The sequence below is a fragment of the Erpetoichthys calabaricus genome, chromosome 8, assembly GCF_900747795.2.
Source record: "Erpetoichthys calabaricus chromosome 8, fErpCal1.3, whole genome shotgun sequence".
In the NCBI taxonomy this organism is placed as follows: Eukaryota; Metazoa; Chordata; class Cladistia; order Polypteriformes; family Polypteridae; genus Erpetoichthys; species Erpetoichthys calabaricus.
The window spans coordinates 30,297,193-30,318,328 of NC_041401.2; the positions used below are offsets into that span (position 1 = coordinate 30,297,193).

The 21,136-nt window shown below is 37.6% G+C and overlaps 1 protein-coding gene across 1 annotated transcript in view; it reads right to left on the reverse strand.

The window, feature by feature from the left end:
- psmd14 (proteasome 26S subunit, non-ATPase 14) overlaps nucleotides 1-19,187 on the reverse strand; it is a 102,006-nt gene extending 82,819 nt beyond the window's left edge. Inside the window, exon 1 of the mRNA XM_051930589.1 lies at nucleotides 19,027-19,187. The gene's annotated coding sequence lies outside the window, so the exon portion shown is untranslated. The remainder of the gene's footprint in view (nucleotides 1-19,026) is intronic.
- Between the last annotated feature and the right edge of the window lie 1,949 nt (nucleotides 19,188-21,136).

The following is a 21,136-nucleotide window of genomic DNA, read 5'->3' on the forward strand; positions in this document are numbered from 1 at the left end:
ATACCACAGATCCCTGCAGCCTTTCCCCCCCTCAGCTGGTTCACCACCTGTGCAATCTCAGTGAGAACCTTGATATAGAGCAGAACATAACATAAACATAACATAATATATAATATAAACATAACAGAACATAAAAACAGAACCTTGATATAGAAAGTCCTGCCCCAAACTACATTGTGAAGGAGTGTGGCTTTAGGTTTTACTACTTATCATAATAAGCTAAGCATTTAAAATTACAAAAATGGTCATCATGGAAGCACCTGCAAAATAGCACAGCATTTCATTGTGTCTGGTGTAACAATGCCAAAATTAGTCCACAGATAAAACCAGATCATTGTTTTACAATCAAATGTCAGATCTTATTCAAAGGCAAAACCTTTTTCAAATAAATTTTTAATAATATTTGAATAGCTACATTCGATCTGATAACCCTAATTTATAAGAGTAAATATATGTGAAGTAATAGGTTTGAACACATTATAGGAAGAGTACAATACTCTGTAAAATGTGCAGACATTTCCACAAAACACCCGAGTGAACAAACCGTGAATATGAACATAAACTACAGGACTCACTTAACTATAACATTAAGGAAACATGGTCTTCTTTGAATCGCTGTATCAGATTCCATATATTTGTTTATCCTTGGGCATTGTTGCCACTGTGTTAAAGAAACTTATGATGCACATTGGCAATGTTTGTCACAGATTGTAGTATGGGTTTTAAAAGGACGACAATGCAGATGCACTTTGTTGTTTTAACCCTATTTTGCTTTTCATGCTGGAAATGTACTGTATATTAGTCCAAAAAATACTTTATCCTTCAGATCAAGAATGTCACCTTGATCTAAAACAGGTGTGTAACTATAAAACAACCAGTGGTCAAGGAGAAAGAAAACAATCTGGGCACAATTGTGTAGTTGAAGGAAGGAATCAGGAGATGTGTCTGAAACGATACCCCAGCCTTTTATTCACTAGTGCGGTGTAGCTAACCCGGACATTCCCAAAATCCCCATCCTAATGTTAATAACCTGTGAGTGGCAAGAACCTGAAGTCTCCCCATCTCTAATAAGTGTTGTCCATCAGTTTGTTGACATTTTCTGCTATTTTTGCCTTTCCTGTCCACGCCCCTTCAAATAAAATAAAAGAGGCTTCTTTCAGCAGTAGTTTAATAACTCAACACATGCAAAGTGTGTGTTCAGAAATAAAAATTTCAATAACTCTCTCAAATTATGTAGGAAACATGATGTGAACAATCAGCCACGAGTGATAAGCACTTTAATGTTTAGTGTCTTACAGTTTCCATGAAGGTGGGAATTAGTGGGAAAAGAAAAAGTGACTACATTGCCCCAATAAGAAAACAGTCTAAACCATTTTCACAGCTATACTCGGAGAATAATGGACCTACAGATTTGGCAAATAAAATTTGAGTCAATTTTGATTCAAATTTGATGAAATGAGCTACTCTATATGCAACATTCATTCCAAAACCCAATTTACAAGTTGGTGTTTCAAAACTTCCACATTGGCCAGATATTTCTGTGACTCAGCTTTTTGATTCTGCTATGAAACAGTAACATCATGCAGATCACTCTGTGGCAGCACTGCCTCTCAGCAACGTGCACTTACTAGGGCTTCTATAAACAAATTAACAAAAGTACTGTAAATGTGTGGCACTTGTGGGGGTTTTGAAAACAATTAAGTATCTATCACTTGAACAAGATAACACATGCATTTGAAAAGCATGGAAACAACTGAGATGCAGTCTTCAGTTTTAAGTACATAGCCAATTTATTTTTAGAGCTAATTCTGGGTAATGCCACAGACATATCTAGTAAGATACAGGAGACCAAAATATATTCATACTTCTTCTCTTTCTGCATAATTTCAAGTTTTATCTACAACACACTAAACTGTTAAATGTGCCATTTGTGCCCCTCAATAACGACACAGATCAGGGGATCTGACCTGGGACCAAATTCTTGAAGTGAAAATACTATTTAAGCTGGGCCAGGTTAGGCACACCAAACTAAAAGTAGTGGAAATTCAAGATGCAAAATTGGCTTAAACAGCTGTTGCAAAATGTTATGATGCAAAGCAAATTAAGACTATGTCACTTTATGTGACTTTTCCAGTGATTTTCAGTCATAGCTTTCATTTAAGTAATCTTAGAGAGTCGCAGGTAGTTGGCTATGTGCTCCCATAAAACCCATCGCTTAATGTGACATGCCCAGCAACTCGTTTCAACTTGGTACGATAAAATCAAACAGGTTTGACAGGCTTGTGTGCATGACAGCTGACATTCAATGAATGCTCACCTGGAAGAGCAATGTATATAACATGGCAATGGGGAATAAAGGACACGTGTGTTTTGATCCACACAAGAGAAAAGAAGCTTGTCTGTCTGCTGTCTCATATTTGACATACTAGAACAGAATGGAAAAAAAAGCAGGGTCAATATTTCTTCTTAACCCTTCATGAAGTAGTCATGTAATTTGACCTGGCACAGAGACATCATCAGCAATTGTGGTCAGCCAATCTAACAAACCCCATGACAAAGAGTCCCATAATGTAACATCTGCTTTAGGTGATGTTAAAAGTGAAGTTACTTGGGGTTAAGTCCAGGGACTGAAGAACTTTTTAATATACATAATCTTAATAACAATATCAACATGTTGGTTAAGTCTGCACTTGATGCTGAACTAGGTAGAGAGACAGTTAATGTAGAATCAGCTGAATCACTACAGAAGGACATGGACAGAATACAGACCTAAACATATCTGTGGCAAATGAAATTAAATGTGTTTTCACACTCCTGGCTTGTTTGTTTGGTTCTGAATCCAGGAGTGATTCATTACTTTGTTTCAATTTCCAATTTTTTTTTTGTTTTCAATTGCGTTTCACACTGCAAATTTTCAAGTGAACTAAACATATCAATAAACACCCTGCGGGCATGTCATGGGCTTCTTTCATTGGGCAGAAACATTTTTTCCCAGGAAAAATTATCTTGGAAGGTTGACAAAAGTTTTATTTGGGCACCACCTCATTTCTCATAATCACAGGTTTATTTACCAAACACACTTCTTGAGCAAAACTCCTATTATCAAAGAACTTTAAAAACTATGCTCTATTATGCATTGTACAAGAAGGGCACGTTTCAAATAGCTGAACAGACAAAAGAAGGCAAGCTCTGCTGAGGGCGCACACTGAGGTGCTTCACTTTACGACAGCAGATGTATCAGGCGAGTTTCATTTAACTGTGTGATGTTGTGTATTTACTCTGCAGTAGCCACCATATGAATGTAACCTCAATATAGGTCTCAAATCACGTCTGCTGTCTTAACTCCTATAATTATCTTAATACATAATTCGCCAGCCTCCTCACTCACTCACTCACGTCCGACCGAAGCCGAATGAGCAGTCGCCTTCTGCGCAGCTGCCCGAAAAACCTTACAAGACTGGCATCGCGGCAGACTTACGGCTGCGAAAATTCAAAGAGAAAGGCGACTTTGATTAAAGCTCTAGAGGCCTGAAAGGCGATTTCGACTACAGCTCGAGGCCTAATTACGCATTCTGATTCAATTACGCATTCATTCAATACACCTATATCAGGTTTGTGGTGCTTATACTTATTACTATTCTACTCATGCCCATTTCATCTTACGTTGTCGAAACGGGCTCTTTGTCTAGTTTGTTAATAATGTTCATTTTGGAAGTTTTGCTTAGCATTTTCTACATATGTCTGAGGATCACACTGAAAGGACACCTACATCTTGCACATTACTTTCAGGGTGTTAAGATTAGGAGGTTTAATCATCTGTCTCACAGGGTAATACCATTCATTTCTCACCTCCTCTTTTTGTATTTTTATTGACCCAATCACAAGTGAATTTACATATTTGGTTATTTTTTTCCTTTTCTTTGATTGCACACGAGGTGCATGTATCGGGTTCCAGGCTTGCTTAGATTGATTGGTATTTGCAAAAATTGTTTTATGCGAATTGTGTCACATTTGTACCCTTGTACGTATTTATTTTTGCCTCCTAATTATTTTTAATGTTAAATGTTAACCCTCAACTCTGTTGTGAATGGAATTGCCTTGTTACCGCTTAGCATGACTACCATAGATAGCATGTAGTTAGATCAGCCTTGTGTTGGATCACATTCATATCTCTTTCGAACTGCTCCGGGTTTCGCTTGGTACCACACCCAGACCACCCTGAGTCCAGTTGTTTTGGTATGCACCCAAGTGTGAATGGTGTGTCCACATCTACATAAACGAATGGGACATTTGTGAAAATTGCAGCAGAGTTCATGAAAACAGCACAAGTATTTCACGCATAAAGTAAGAATGTTCGAGCTGAATACACAATGGGAGGATTTTAACTTGGAAGTTCAGCTTATAAGAATAATTCAGGAGTTACCCAAATGGCTAGCAGGAGCTATTAAGAAAGCTGCACAAATGGTCTTCTTGACTTTGATCAAGGACATCATTTTTAATATCATAAAGATGACAATCACAATACCCCTGCAGAGCAGTTAGGGATGCATTTTTTTCCCTCGTTGTAATAATATGCCTAAGTTTTCCCTATTAGATTGGTTGAAACACAATCATAAGAGTAAAAACATGCTTAGAAAGACTAATCAATGTAATACAACACAAAGCACAGCTCAAAAAGGATTTATCGATCATCTTGCCTTTGCAAAACAGGAAACAGTTCCAGACTAGGACGAAATTGCAAATCATAACTATTAATGTCAATAAATTTGAGTCAGATTCACCAAAATTAAAAAGATTTTTGCCCTACAAATTTATGGCCTACAGACAAAGCAAAGGTTTTGAACGTTTGCTATGGATATGGAGTATTAGCTCCACATCTGACAGCAAGAGTTATTTCTCTCATTGCACTAAAAGAAACTGGAAGGAAAGCTTTTTCACTTTATTTGCTAACCACTGCAAATAGTCTTAGGATATCTATATTACCATCACCTGCTTCATGTTCCAAGTCATGTCATAGGTCTCATATTTACTTACTATCCTGAAACATTATGACTCAGTCAAATAAGTGTCACTCTTGAACACACGGAGACACAGAACTACAAAAAACTTATAAGATTATAACCAAGATCTCCTAAGGAGACTCAGTTAAGCTCCATATTGATATCAGGTCAGCCAGCTGAAGAACACCATGACAGTGAATTCCACTTTACCTTACCAACATAAAATGTAAAATTTTGAGTGGGCAGCATGAAATTGTTTCATTATTTACTGTAGATATTCAAAATAGTCTTTACTAAATTTGACAGACATGGATCCTCATAAAGGTTTGTCCGGCAACTCAAATTATGGCCTAAATTATATACATTGTTTCATTCACGGTCATGTTCTCATTGTTCCCATATTAGTGTCCTGCTAAGGAGCCTTCAACTGCCCAAGCATGTGACCTTCTCTGTGACTGGATGTTGTGACAAAAACTGCCCAAGAAAAGAAACCGCTAGTGATGGTGGCATGTACTTGTCCAAGAAAATTACGAAATATCACTGCCAACTAAGGTTATAGCAGTTTTAATTTTGAAATTATTTTGCTCTTTCTTACAAATTTAGTTTAATTTTAACTGGCCTTCATAATTTAATTTTAGTTTTTATTTAACAAAGAAATTAATTTTATTATACATACACTTACAAAGTATATGTTTTAGTTATAGCTTTGATTAACTAAAGGTTGAAGAGATGTTATGGAGTTTAGTTTTGTGTCACCGACAGAACTGCAGACTTAACGGATTTGGAAATAATATTTGTTTTATGTGAGCAGAAGATTATAGGTATATCCTATTAAAAGCACACAAAAATAAAAATCAGATACAGAATTGGAAACATTTTACAAGAGAACTTTTTATCATTTTTGCTGAATAAACTGAACTTTTGCATGCAAATTATCAATCTAAACTTAAGACTGAAGTTAACCTGATACTGCAAAAATATAAAGGACAGAAGTACTTCAGTTAACTTTTCTACAGTCCCATCATAACATTTAACTCTGCAGCACATGGCATATAGGATTTGAGGCTGAAAGAAGCAACACATTTCTTAACAATAGCACATTACATTGCCTTGTAGACATGCCAGTTTCACTGAACAAATTAACTTGGGCTTCTTCATGTTTTTAACAGAGTTTGTTCCTTCAAGATGCCCATGACAAAAGTAATACTGTATTAATGTTTGCAATCTACCTTTCTATTTATTTTCCAATTTGCAATAACTCTGTAGATGAGTTTAAAGGTTGGCAGGGATTTTACTCTTAATCTGTACAACACACAACATATTCTGCTCTAGGAAAGCACACTAGCTGTTGTAGCTTTCAATGTTGTATTCAAATAAATTCCCATGTAAGGATTTGCTGTTTAATCGGCCATGTTGATCTCTGATGTCGTCTCAGTCAGAGAATGTTTATTTACAAGATTTTGCCACCTAACAAACCAACTTCAGCAGCCAAAAAGCTTAACTTAAGAGATTTGGGTCACACCTAGAAAAACTAGTGTGTACTGTCAAAACATCACAGAAGCCTACTATTAAATAACCACTACACAAAAACAACAAATAGTCCTCAAGAGGAAAGCTAGTGAAAGAATGCAATAGGCACGTGGACAGTTACCAAAAAAGCACAGGAAACAGTACCTGAGCAATATATATTCAATATATACTGTATGAGAGAGACAGAAGGAGAATGAGGCTATGCAGTGGCCAAGTTCACAATTACACTTGATAGCCATCAGAGCACAACACAATAACAGCAAGTGATAGTATGTCAAAATAGAGTCTGCCATGTTGAATGCTAAAAGCAAAGAGAGTCTGATCCTCCAAATATCCATTTTAAGAGAGGGATAGAGAAAGGGACGGAATAATACTTAAAAACATTCTGGAACTGAATTATTTCCACATTATCTTGAATATTCATCTGTGAATGTAAAACTGAAAAAAAAATTCAAAGAAAAACAAAAATTGATAATTTAATGCAAAAACATCAGCAAGTTTAGTTTTTCACCAGCTTGCAGACTTCAAGGCACTTTTGTCAAGCTACCAATAAACTTCAACTGTTTCAGTAGAGATACTGCCAAATCAGTAATTGCACAAGGTACTTAAGGCTCTGATTGCAAACGACCTTTCCAAAGCATAAGTGACTCGTGAGTCTACACACCTGAGCACAATTTTGCTACTTGAGTGAATCTCTCAATCTGTGCATCACAAAATTTTTATTTTTCCAAAACAATCTCTTAGTTCTGTGTGATGGTGACATGCAAGAAGTTAGCAGAAACACTTTTCACTATTCATAAGACATTTCAAGAGAAGGTTTTGCTGACCAGCATATTTTAATTTCTGGCTTTTGCATTACATCTTTATATGCAAGAAGTACAAAGCAAGCCAGCAATCTTGTTAAAACTAACATTACATCACATGCATCCCTGTAATTTGACTTCCTTGTGTGTTGCTGGGTCAGTTGCTGTGACCATCACAATTAGATCTAACATGCCGCCACTAATGCACAGATTAAAATTCTGTAAGGAATCACCTGTACCTAGAAATCCAGTGAGTGGCAACTATGAAAGTTGCCCAACACTCTTCGCCCCAGACACGTTCAGAAGTGGTATCACAGCTTACCATTTAATCAAAACCATCACCTGAGTGTACTTCACTTTCACTCGAAGTAGAAGCTATCCTCTTCTCACTGGCAATTTTACAGAAATGTTACTAATATCACATGATGAACTGCTTTCTTCTTCATGTGGCTTACGCTATGAAAGCCCATATTCAGTTTGCCCTGCCGCCACAAATGGGAAAGGAAATAACTCGGGAGGTGGTTGTGTACATGAGACTAGCTGTGGACGAGTTATCGCATGGAAAACAGTAATGGGGATAATAAAGGACTTAATCAACCAGTCTACCAGCAAGAATACTACTTTGAAAAAGCAAAGAACAAATATTTATTCATATATTTTGATTAATCTCAGGGCCACAGTAGTCCTCGACTAACAGCCTATGTTAACCCGAGCATACAGTATGTATGCTTTTGATGAAACTGAGAAGTGCTTCTGCAATTTATTATTCTACTGTAGCAGTTTTATATAGTTTTACTTTTTCATCTTGATATTGTTAATAATTTCAGTTTACCAATTTTTTTTACTAATAGCTTTCACCTTTGCTTTTGTTTTCATTTACAGTTGTAACCTTGATGCCAGCTCCACTTTGTTTTATTTTGGAAGAATAGAGTAAATCCACAATGTCTTAACGGGAAACAGTTTTCAATCTTTTAATTCTAGCATTGATTCTTGGGATTTGAGTTCTTCCACCAGTTCAATACAAGACCAATGATGTCATTAGTTACTGGCAATTTCTATAAAAATGACTGCATTGTTTCACACTAATTTTCTCAAACTGCACATATGAAAGAGTAATTTTTACAATAAAAAACTGAAAACAAGACTGTCAAACATTTAAAAACCTCATTCAATGCACGGAACTTAACCCATCTTCTTCTTACTGTTCTTCATTTGCTAATCTGCTTGTGTCAGTAACAGTTTACCTCAGATAGTACTCCACTAGCAGTGTAACAAAATATAACTACAAATTATGGGGCTAGAATGGGATCATCTTCAGGTAGACATCCCAATGCACTGAACTTACGAGTTAAATAAGGACAAAGTTTAACTCATCTGCGGCTAGTCTTGTCATGGGGTGATGCTACAGAATGCTCTGGCAACTGCCTAATCGCACTGCTCTCTCCATCATGCATGAGGCACAGCAACAATTCAATTATTTAATTAAAAAAAAAAAAGCTTGTTTTATTCTAACACTTTCATCCTCATGAAATATTCTTGTAAACACTAGCTATTGGTACATATGTTTATAACAAAAGATGACTGCCATTAAAACAATGTTATATTGTTGCCTGTGCATGGAAGTTTGTGGACCCTTTTTATTTTAGACATGCACAGATATTGTATTAAAATGAAATCTCCGAAGATATCTTCATTAAGACCAATACTTCTCACACAGGGGGATCTGAAAACAAAGAAAATTAGATTGTGATATTTATTCAATCACCGGAGATCATTGTGAGCAAATGTAATTTAGCTTTTTTTCAGTCAATAAGGACTAAATTAGAGTTGAGGACAAACTTGTGGCACCTCCTTTAGCAGCAGTAATTTCACACAATTACCTCCTCTAACCAATTATAAGTCTCTAACACCTAGCTGGATTGATTTTTTCACTCCTCTTTACAAAGTTCTTCCAACACTGTGAGGGTTAAAGGATGTCTTGCATGATCTGCCGGTACACTTCAGGTCTGCTGCAGATTTTCAACAGAACTTAGGTCAAGGTTTGGCCTTGTCCATTCCAGGACACAGATTCTCTATGCAAAATCATTCTTTAGTAGACTGACCTGAAAATTTAAAATTGCTATCTTGCTGAAACATCCACTCTGTGCATGGCTTTAGTTTCTGAACTGAGGACCAGACAATTCTTCTCAAGAATTCCTTGATATTACTCAGAATTCATGATTTCTTCAAGTTACCCAGGACCAGATTAACAAAACAGCCCCTTAAAAGGACCATCCCACCACCATGCTTGAGGTGTTTTTGTTAGAGGTAGACTGTGTTGACTCTTTGCCAAATATTGGGCCTCATGTTTTGCCCAAATTGTTCAATTTTGAAATTATCTGTCAAGTGAACAGACTTCCAGAACTCTTCAGGCTTGTCCAAGTGGTCCCTCACAAACTTCAAGCAAGTAGCTTTCCTATTTGTTGACAGAAGAGGCTTCTTCCTTTTTACGGTTGATCTATGCATTCCAAAGGCACCTAAGAAGGCCAGAAGACCACAGGATGTTATTTTAGAATTACACTTACCTCCCTTAAAATTCCCTTTGACTCCCTGGGTGAAATTTTAGGAGACTGTCGACTTCTTGTCAGGACTGAAATTACTTTGAATGCCCTTCACTGGTATACTCTTTGTCTAACCATGAATTTATAGAGTGCAAAAATTTCTGAAATGGTTTTATCACCGTGTCCAGACTGATGAACATCCAACACTTAGTTTGATGGCAGATTTGTAGAAGAGAACCTAGCTTTGCTTTCTTCCTGGTCTTCTGTATGTTACAACATGTCATTTCAGAAATTCAATTTCCTTACTTAACTTTGTTACTTGGATTACTGTGTCATTAACCAATCTGATGCCATTTTTTCTTAGTCTAAGTTACAGAAACAAGGGTTCATTTATTTTTGCCCCTGCAAAATTGTGTATATACTTCATACACCGTTTTTCAAAATGTTTAAACTGTTGAATAATTATACTTTATTCCAAATAGAAAGAGACAAATTCTAATCAAAAATGCATTTTGTCATTAACATTTCAAATTATGCAATGGTTTCACAGTCTTTCAAACATGACAGTCAAGCCGAAATGTTGTTGGGACAGTGACACAATTTTCATAATTTTAGCTCTGTACACCACCACAATGGATTTGAAATAAAGCAATCATTATGTGACTGAAGTGTAGACTTTCAGCTTTAAGGGGTTTACCAAAAATATTGTATGAGCCGTTATATGTGCACTTGACAGACAAGCTGTTCCATAGACAGGTTGAAAAGTCTCAATATGAGGTCCTGCAGAGTTGTCCATGCAAGTAAATAACAATCCATCATTAGGCCAAGAAAACAACACAAACCCTTCAGAGAGATGGGAGAAACAACAGGAGTGGTAAAAACAACCATTTGGTATGTTCTTAAAAAGAAGGAACACACTGGTGAGCTCAACAACTACAGGTGGCCTGGACAATCGAGAAGACAACTGTGCCGGATGGCTGCAGAATTCTTTCCTTGGTAAAGACGAACCCCTTCACAACATTTAGCCAAACCAAGAACACTCTCCAGTAGGTAGACCTATCACTGCCAAAGTCCACAATCAAGAGAAGACTTCATGAAAGTAAAGATAGAGGGTTTACCACAAGGTGCAAACTAGTGGTAAACCTCAAGCATTGGAAGGACAGATTAGCCTGTCCAGTTCTGGAACAATTTTCTTTGGGCAAAGGAAACTAACATCAATATATACCAGAATGATGGACAGAGAAGAATATGGAGAAGAAAAAGAATGGCTCATGATCTGATGCATACCGCCTTATCTATGAAAAATGGTGGAGGCAGTTTTATGGCATGGGCAAGCCTGGCTGCGAATGGAAATCAGTGACTGGTGTTTATAGATGATACGACCTCTGGCAGAAGAAGAGATTCAGCCAAATGCTGCAAAAACTGATAGGATAACGTTTCATAGTACAGATGGACAAAGAGCCAAAACATACTGCTTAAGCAAACCAAGTGCTTTTCAAAGCAAAGACATGGAAGGAATATTCTAAAATGGCCAAGTCAATCAACTGACCTTAACCCAATTGGACATGCAGTTCACTTGCTGGAGACAAAATTGATGGCAGAAAGTCCAAAAAACAAGCGGCAACCAAAGACAACCGCAGGAAAGGCCTGGCAAAGCATCACCAGGAGCACTTGGAGATGGCCAGGGGTTCCAGTAAAGGATTTTCAACCAAATTTCATTTATTATTATTATTTGTCCAAATATGTTTGAGCCCCTGAAAATAGGGGGACCATATATAAAAATGTATGTCTTTTCTAAACGGTTCATACAATATTTGTGTTAAAACCCTTGAATTAAAGCTAAAAGTCTAAACTTCAATCACATCTTGATTGCTTTATTTCAAATCTATTGTGGTCATGTACAGAGCCAAAATTATGAAAATTGTGTCAATGTGCAAATACTTATGGCACATTGTGACAATATGCAAAGACTGTACTACATATCAAATGCCTTTTCATAGCTTATAAAAATGCTTCATCAATCTAATTCCAAAATTAATTGCTGCAAAAATATTTTCGTCTTGATTAGATGAACTGGACGGGTTTAATCTTGTATTTTCACTTTACGGAATGGAGTAAATAAAGACATACTGGCAACACAGTTAGAATTTTTGTTTTTTACCACCATGCATATTTTAAATCCATAATTTTTCAAGAATATCATGACTACTTACAATTAAAACATACTCTATTTTACAAGCATACTTAAGTCCTAATTATAAGAACAGTCACAGATTTGTTTTGTACTTATTTGTTTGAATAGTGCCTGAGGGACACCTTTTAAATTGTTGAGTCAAGTTTGTACTTTCTCCCATTGTTTGTATCAGTGTTTCTGCCATGTACCCCACTTTTCCTCACACAGTCCAAAGATGTGCATGTTAGCCTGACTGGTGATTTCAAATTGGCACATGTATAGGAGTGTGCATAGGTGGGCCCTGCAATAAACTGGTGCTCTATGCTACTAGCATAAACTCCAATCCCATGTGATCCTGAACAGGATTAGGCTGGTCTGAAAATTGTTATATTAAAGACTAAATGTGTCTAACCTGATAAAGATGGTTTAAGTTAATACTAGGGCTGAGCAAGTTAACACGTTATTATTGCGTTAATGCATTAACGCCGATAATTATTTTATTGCACGTCAACACAGTTTTTGTTATTATTATTTTGAAAGCCTCCGTCTCTCTAGCGATCAATAGAAATCAGTGATCTTCTTGTTACAGCGATTTTCAATATTCTCTTGCTAGAAGGAAAGTTAGCTTTGTTGATTTGCCCTCGATTCCCTGCACGTGCATGAGTAGTCGAAGAGCAAACAGCTTCTAAAATGGCATGTGGGGAGATACCAAAGTGAATGCTCAAAGCAAAACTTTTTTCGTATTATCGCTGAATCGGACTCCAATTTGTCAGGCTCCGATTTTGATGCAAGTGATCTGGAGATGTAGATCGAAAACGAAAGTGAGGTACTGGCATCAGCTGTTCGTGGTGCTGAACACGTTCGTGTAGCTGATGCACCTGTGGTAACATTCGCCTGGGAGGACAGACATTTACGATGACAGGAGGAATAAACCATATTGCGTCTCACTGCAACTACCACCTGTGCGCACCTGTCTCACAAAGACAGCCATGCAGCCACTGCTGCTGCAAACAGGCACCGACAGCTGGCACAACAGATAGCAACAGACATTTTAGGTTGATTTATGTGTGAAACCATTGCTTTGTGCACTTTTCAGAAAAAAGTTTTTTGGAAAATATATTAGCCCTCAAAGAGTTGCTACTGAACATAGACTGTTTATGTTGCTCCCTGATAAAAGAAAATGTTTCTGCTGGTATCTGTTCAGATAAAAAAGAAAACAGATTTAGAAATGTTAACTTGTTGTTGCTCAGAAGATGCCCGTTATAATGTTGTGATCGTGGCTCTGAACTCTGAGCGTAACTTGTTTTTCTACAACAAACTAGATAAAACAATGCCCTGGCAGTGGCAAATAGCTTTGGTTCTATATTTGATTTGGTTACATTAATGTATAAGTTGAGATTTACAAGAAATATTGTAACTGCTACTATGTAAAGGGAACACTGCTGTTAAAAAGCACCTTGGATGATAGAATACATCACAGTTTTAGAGTGGATGTACACTAGATGGTTTTCTTTAATGTTACAAAATCTGGAGTAAGGGTGCCCTCTTACACTTAATGACTCATTTGCACTGTTAGGCAGCCAGAGGCTGGCAAACGCTACAATAATCGATTTTGTGGTCTCACAAAAGTTTGGAGTCCTTTTGGAACAACTTTATGCAAGACTGCATGGTGAAACCACTGGTGAAGACTCATGGTACCTGTACAATGTGACGCCGTGAAAAATTGTGTGATATGCCGCTGTTTCTACAGTAGTCTAAACGTAGAAAAGCTGCTATCAAAATTCACTTGATAGGCTAGTTGACTTTTTACTTCACCCTCACAGTGTCATCTAATGCTAACCCAATGCTATGCCTTTACAAGTCTTTTTGGCACGATTCTGATACCCCCTTTAAGGTGCACTGCATGCCAAATTCTTCATTAAAAAATCAATTTTATAAGGATTGACCTTCTTAACATGCAGTTCCAAAAAAAAAAAAACTGACTTTTAAGCCAGATGATGTTTAGGATGGTATGGGTTGTGAACAAACGAAACATCTTAAAATACAGTAGAAAATTCCTTGAAGTCAATGGAGGGTCAAAACTGACCTAAAGCACGTGGACGTTTTCAAAATGTGTTGTAACAAAAGTTGACATTTGAAATGCGTTATGATTTTGGTAAAGCTGGATCACTTTACTAAAACCCTGCAAATGTTCAGATGAAAATGTGTCATTTAGGATGTCTATATGGGTTGTGAACAAACAAACCACCCTAAATAAAGAGTAGAAATCGACTAAGTATACGGTCGGTCAAAACTGATTCAAAGGCCATGGCTGTGTTCAAAATGTGCTGCAGTTATTGAAAAAGGTGACAACTCAAACTTTTTCACTTTTTGTATAGTTAGGGCAGTTTACTAAAACCCCTCACATCCCTGAGCTAAAAGATTACATTCAGGATAATTTTATAGGTAATGAACAAACAAACTACCATAAATGGAGAGTCAAGTTAAGGATGGGTCCATACAGACTCAGAAGATGTGGCAGTGTTCAAAATGTGTAGAAGCTATAATTTTGAAACTTTATTTGCTTTTTCAAAGTAGGTCACTTTACTAAAACTTCACATTTCTAAGGTAAAAAGATGACATTTAAGATATTTTTATGGTTTTGTGAACAAACAATCCACCTTAAATTCAGTGGAAAAATTCATTAAAGTCAACTGTAAGGTCAAAGCTGAGCCAAAGAGAAATGGCAATGTAAAAATGTAGGTAACGTTTACTTTTTTTTTTTTTTTAATATTCATTAATTGGGGGAAATGTAAGAAAAGTCACAAACTTTCAGATGAAATTTATGGTGCTTTTATAGCTTTTAAACACAAAATCAGGCCACATTTGACCAATGACGATATAAGGGTTAAGCTAACCAGTTAAAAGTATAAACTTGCAGTGCCTTCAGAACTGTCAAGCTACTAAGTAAATGTTTCTCAGTATTTCTTCTTTAAAATACCCAACCATAATTTTCGTGGAAGACAAACTGAGTGGAAGGCTCTCTTGCCACAGCTCAACCAATCTGTCGTCCTCCTCATGGATCCACAGACTCTGCACAGGAACACTTGAAAAGGTGGAAACAGAATTGCCTCATGATTGGTCAATGGGAATTGAAATGTGGAGCCAGCTTACGTGAACACTCACACCTGACAAATTCAGCTGACAGCGTTGAAATTCTTATCAGAAAACCATCAACAGCCCGAAAGCCACTCGAATTGGGTCGGAACATATCTCGCACCTTCCGAGTAGTGACATTACGACATTCAATGACTTTCTCACAGTTTTGTGCCAATCTGACTCCTGCATGGACAAACCTCGGCAGCAACCCAGACCCTACAAAATTACAAAGAAGCCCGAAATTAACCAAGATGTATAAAAAAAAAAAGTGTCCTTTGTTTTTCAAAGAAGTATTCCTGCTGCTAGACTGGCCAATCCAGGACTCTTTAAACTATTATCCATGAAATAACTCATCGACCGCTCGCATGCACACCATCTTCCCAGAGATAACGCATCTCCAGTGACCTGCAGGTAGTGACAGAGGAAGGCAGTTCAACAGCATGTGTGGCAGCAGGAGAGCCGAGTAGGGGCACAAGAAAGGAAAATGTGATCAGCAGAAAATGTTTTTTTGTGTTATAATAGTACTGTTCAGTGGCTAGTGACAGTATGATACATTCTACTTCTAGCCATAGTTAAGCATATGAAGATAATGGTTTTGAATAAAATGAAAACTCTGTCACCTTGTCACCACGTCTGAATGTATGTAGTGTAACAAGAGCTTTCTGCAACTTTCAAAGCTGCCAGGGAACAAGACTGAATTATTATGTATAGATGATAGTTTGTGAAAATTCAGTCTGTTCAAAACTTTTTGCAATAACTGTAACTGAACACAACTCATTCAGCACTGCACACTGAAACCAAACTCCAGGGTGCTCATGTGGTCTGATACCAGTTATGCCAAAGTGGTGGCTTTCATGACATTTTTTGTAGTACTAGGGTGTTCTACCATGTTAGCCATTACGGATGTAGTGAGAGGTCAAGCAAAATTACACCTTTCATTGGATAACTAAAAAGATTACTATAAGCAAGCTTTCGAGGCAACTCAGGCCTTGCCTTGAAAGCTGGCATATTGCAATCTTTTTAGTTAGCCCATAAAAGGTGTAATTTTGCTTGACATTTTTTGTATATAATAATTCAAAAGCCTGATGTCGACATGTACTGATCCAAAAATTCTGTCTGTGAAACACCTTATAGAACATTCTGGATATAATGTGTGTGTGTGTGTATATATATATATATATATATATATATATATATATATATATACACACTACACTATATATACATACATTTTTCAGGTGTTTTGTTGATAAATTAAATGTCACTTTGTGCAGTATTGAGAAATCCTCTCAAAAAAAATAATTCCCTACACTTTGCATACCTAAACAGAGCAGTTTTGCTGACACAACACAGTTTAGGGAGATCATTTGGCAATGAAGCAATAAAAACTGTACCTCGCATAATTACTGAGCCAGCTGTATCTCTACTAGACAACTGGTAAACTTTATTAGTTACTTGACAAAAGTGCCCATAGTCTGCAAAATAGTGAGAAATTAGTCATACTGATGGGTTTTTATCCCATGTATTTAATTTATTTTTATCTATTTTTATTTGTTAATTTTTCTTATTTTTACCTTAACAGCTGAAAATTATCAAAATTACTATATGCCAAAATAAAGGCACAATTTTTAAAATTGCTTTTACCCCCTCTCTCTTTTAAAATAGAAGTACATAATAATAATTTATTAGTGCTGTTGCCATGTTCAAACCATTTCACAGCTATTCAAAAGAAACAACTGGGAATATACAATTTTGGATACAAATAATATCAGCATAAAACACTAAATAAAGATAAGCATAGGAAACATAACGCTTTATATTAGAATAAGAGACAATACACCAGAATATAAAAACAACTACTACAAGAAAACCCTGAACAAATAATATTATTTGTGATACAATTCATCCTCAGCACTTGGACAGACAAGTAAGGGTCAGAGTGCCAGGGTCATTTTAAGTTGTGTTTTTATATATATATATATATATATATATATATATATATATAAAGAATAAACTGAGTTGGGTGATCTCTTTAATTTAGGGAGGTTGTCCCAAAGTCTGGGTGCAATGGAGCGGAAGGCCCTGTCACCCACATAGCACCAGGTTAGTTTGGGGCCCAACAAGATTGACAGAATCAATGGACTTTACTGGACGAACAGGAGCAAAGTGATGATGGAGGACTTTAACTGATGTAGTCTGGTGCAAGGCTATTTAATCAGAATTAGATTCTGGTTTTAGTACTTGAAGTGACACACTATGCTCTCTGTTGGCTATCAAAGACAATTTACACATACTTATTTAGCTGACACCTTTATCCAAGAGGATTTTCAACATTTGAAATACTATTGATTACATTTTTTTGTTTTCCCAACTGGAGCACAGGCAAATTAACTGACATGCTCTTGTTCACACTGTCAGTAGCGAGATTTGAGTCCTCAACCTCAAAGCTTGAAGTTCAAAGCTTAAACTGCTACACAACACTGCCTGCCTAATTCTAGGTTTTGGCACTGCATCCATCTCTATCTAAAGGTTTCTTCCATTTTTTCCCTACAAGGTTTTTTTTTGGAGGAGTTTTTCCTTGTCTTCTTAGAGAGTCAAGGCTGGGGGGCTGTCAAGAGGCAGGGCCTGTTAAAGCCCATAGCGGCACTTCTTATGTGATTTTGGGCTATACAAAAATAAACTGTATTGTATCCTCTCTCTCTCTCTCTCTCTCTATCTATCCATCCATTTTCCTAAACTAACTATCCGGGGCAGGCCACAGGAATGCTAGGTCCCCCATATCACTCCTAATCTCACATGCTGTTTTGGTTTCACTGCTATCCAAACCCCTCTTTCATACTCTGGCACTACTTGCTGCTCTTGTGTTGTGCCTGTTTAAATGCAGGTGAATCCTAAGCTTTGGCATACATACTAGTTTATCTGTGGGGCCCAACCAATGGATCAAAACCAGGGTCCCCCTCTGTCTCAAGTCCAACTGTGGGCACGGAGGCACCCTGACATTTCTCCCCGTTAGTATTTTAAAACTTGACCAACTTTGTACCCTACTATATAATTTACTCATCTGCGTTTCATTAATTCCTAGTGTCACGTATTTGTGTGGCTGTGTTATTTGGTTAGTAATTCGCGTTAAAGTTCCTTATAAAGCTTGAGTGTGGTACTGTTTTCGCTACTTTCTCTTCTGGTTACTTTGACTTATTTCGATTCGCAATTCTTCCATTAACTACAATTCAAACACAGCTTAACATCGCACTCACAAAAACAGAGCCAACAAACAGGGGCAGCAGGTACACAAACCTGTAGATTTAGGGTTTAAGAGACCCTGCGCCGATCTAATCACTGCTCGAGTGATTCCGTACGACTCAGAGACAACGTCACGCTTCCCCGGCTCTGCTACTATTCAGCGTAACAATTACACTATTAGTTGGTTTAATCAGATATACTGGCACTTTCCTCAACGTCGCCACCGGACAACGTGTTTGAATACCAGCGCCCGTTTAAGGTTTCATGTTGTCCACCCATCCATTTTCAAAACCCCTGTGAACCACAGCGGGGTCGTGAGGTAACTAAAGCACCAGCAAGCACCGTCTGACAATATTCTATATCTGCAACAAACTTAGTTCATTATGACTCCACATTCAGTTTATTAGCAATAAACCAACAAAAAAGTGACGCCAGTGAAAAAGCGCATGCCGTGCAGGCCCAACCACACCAGCCGCTACAGTAGAGGTCTGGGCCTTCGAGCGGCGTCCGTCTTCCTGCATCTTCACCAGTCCCAGCACGCACGTCAATTTTCACAATGGAAAACCAACAGCCCCGTGAATAAAAATAACACATGGCGTTACCTGTGATTTTCGTGGACCGGGAAGAGCACAAAACGCAATGTGTGGCCTCAGTTTCAGTGTCTATTGCGTCCCCGCACTGTATACAATGAATCAGCCCGATTTCATTCAAAAACACCGAAGCTGCCGGTCCCGGAAACACTTCCGGAGTCAGCGCTGAACAATTCCGTACGACTCAGAGACAAAGTCACGCTTCCACGGCTCTGCTACTTTGCAGCGTAATAATTACACTATTAGTTGGTTTAATCAGATATACTGAATTGTTTTTTTAGATTCTCTAGATCGCTGATGTTTAAAATTGAGCAGGTGTGCCACTGATCGCCTCCCCATATTTGTTATTCTCGTATTGTTGTATGTTCTGCGGTTTACTGCACTGCACTCTTAAAATAAAAGGTGCTTTAGAGCGATGCCATAGGGTAGTCATCCACTTGAAGTTTCCAGAAAGAACTTCTTATTTTGATCGGTAACAGGCTCCAAAAATAAACTGAATTCATAACGGATTTGTGAAGTTCACTAACTTAAAAGGACTCTTACTGATTACAAAAACACGGGCTCCGTTCAGGTTTTCTTCATCTTTTGCTGTCCTTCAAGGTAGCCCACTAGACATTAAAGATGTCTGTTTTGCGCACATATTAGGAACATTTTCAAGGCCAATGTAACCAATTTCATGTGTAAACAACTCTTCCCAAAATGGCTCGTTATCAAGCAAGTCTTACGAGGAACCACACAACCCAATAAAGTGCCATTAGGGAATCGTCTAATAAAAAAAAAGTTTTTTTGCTTGGGTTGTGTTATTTCAAAATTTTCTGTATTTTTTTCTGTGGTGGAAATACTTTTAATAGCGCTATATATAATAAACACTGATTGTTAAATTTTGTTAAAATGTTGCAAATGAGATGTGCAAATATAGTTCTTGCAGACTGATCACTCGAAAAGTAGTTTCCCGAAACATTTTGAGTGTGGATTTCTCTCCCTCTCTTTTTTCTGTTTCCACGTAGTACCAAGCCGTTTGTTTTTAAGAGCTCCTTATCACTGCATGCATGCTTGAGCATTCTCAATAAATTCATTTTCGAAAACCATTTTTCCGTTACGTGGCCACGGAAGGTCGGAGCCCTTTGCGACAGCATGGTATTCAAAGCAGGATTAAACCTTGTAGACGTGAGGACCCGATGTACAGTACAAGCAGCAGTTCTCTCTGGAGTCTGGTCAGATGCTCCACACATTGCATTGAGGTCAGGACAGAAATTCTCAGGTCCTGAACAAACACCCTTTCATCACATGAGAGGACATGTCTGCAGCTGGATGGCCCTGTGTAGACTGGGGATGTGGTCTGGATTGCCGAAAAGTGACAGCGTGCTTTCTGCAATGAACTGTCACTTTAAGATATACACACACTTTAAGAAGGGTAAACGAATGAACGAAAGTTATTACGTTAAAGTACCTTGCAATGGAGAGCCGCACGAACAGTGTGGCTTTTAGCCATGTGCCGGGCTCAAACGATCATGTATTAGGCAAAGGAGGACGAAGAAAGACGAAAGAAATATATTAATGAAGTTTAAAATTAATTTGATGTGTTAATTATATATAAGGAGCTCCGGATCACAGTATTTTGCTCGTTATTACTGTCCGTCCGTCCGCTTTCCAATCCCGCAAACACAGAGCAGACGGATAAGTAAGCGTCGGGTGCGAGACAGGAACTATCAATGGACGGGGCGCCAGCCCATCCTATAATGTATTTATTTATCATTCTAATTATTTAGCGTGGAAGTAACTTGAGCTTAGTTTTCATTTTACAATTTTATTGGCGTTTTTATTTTCCTCTCTTCCCAGTCCATATGACGATAACATCGAACTCTGACTTCTCGGTATTAGAGAATTAAAAACTACGTGCATATAGTTAACAGTAATTAAACTATGCTTAATTCCTTTATAGGGATTCCATTTTTATTTTATTTTGTTTCTTTGTTTTATTTGTGTTGTCTGTTATAAATTAATTAATCGATTAATAAATAAGTTACTGCAGTGGGCTGGCGCCCTGCTCGGGGTTTGTTTCCTGCCTTGCGCCCTGTGTTGGCTGGGATTGGCTCCAGCAGACCCCCATGACCCTGTAGTT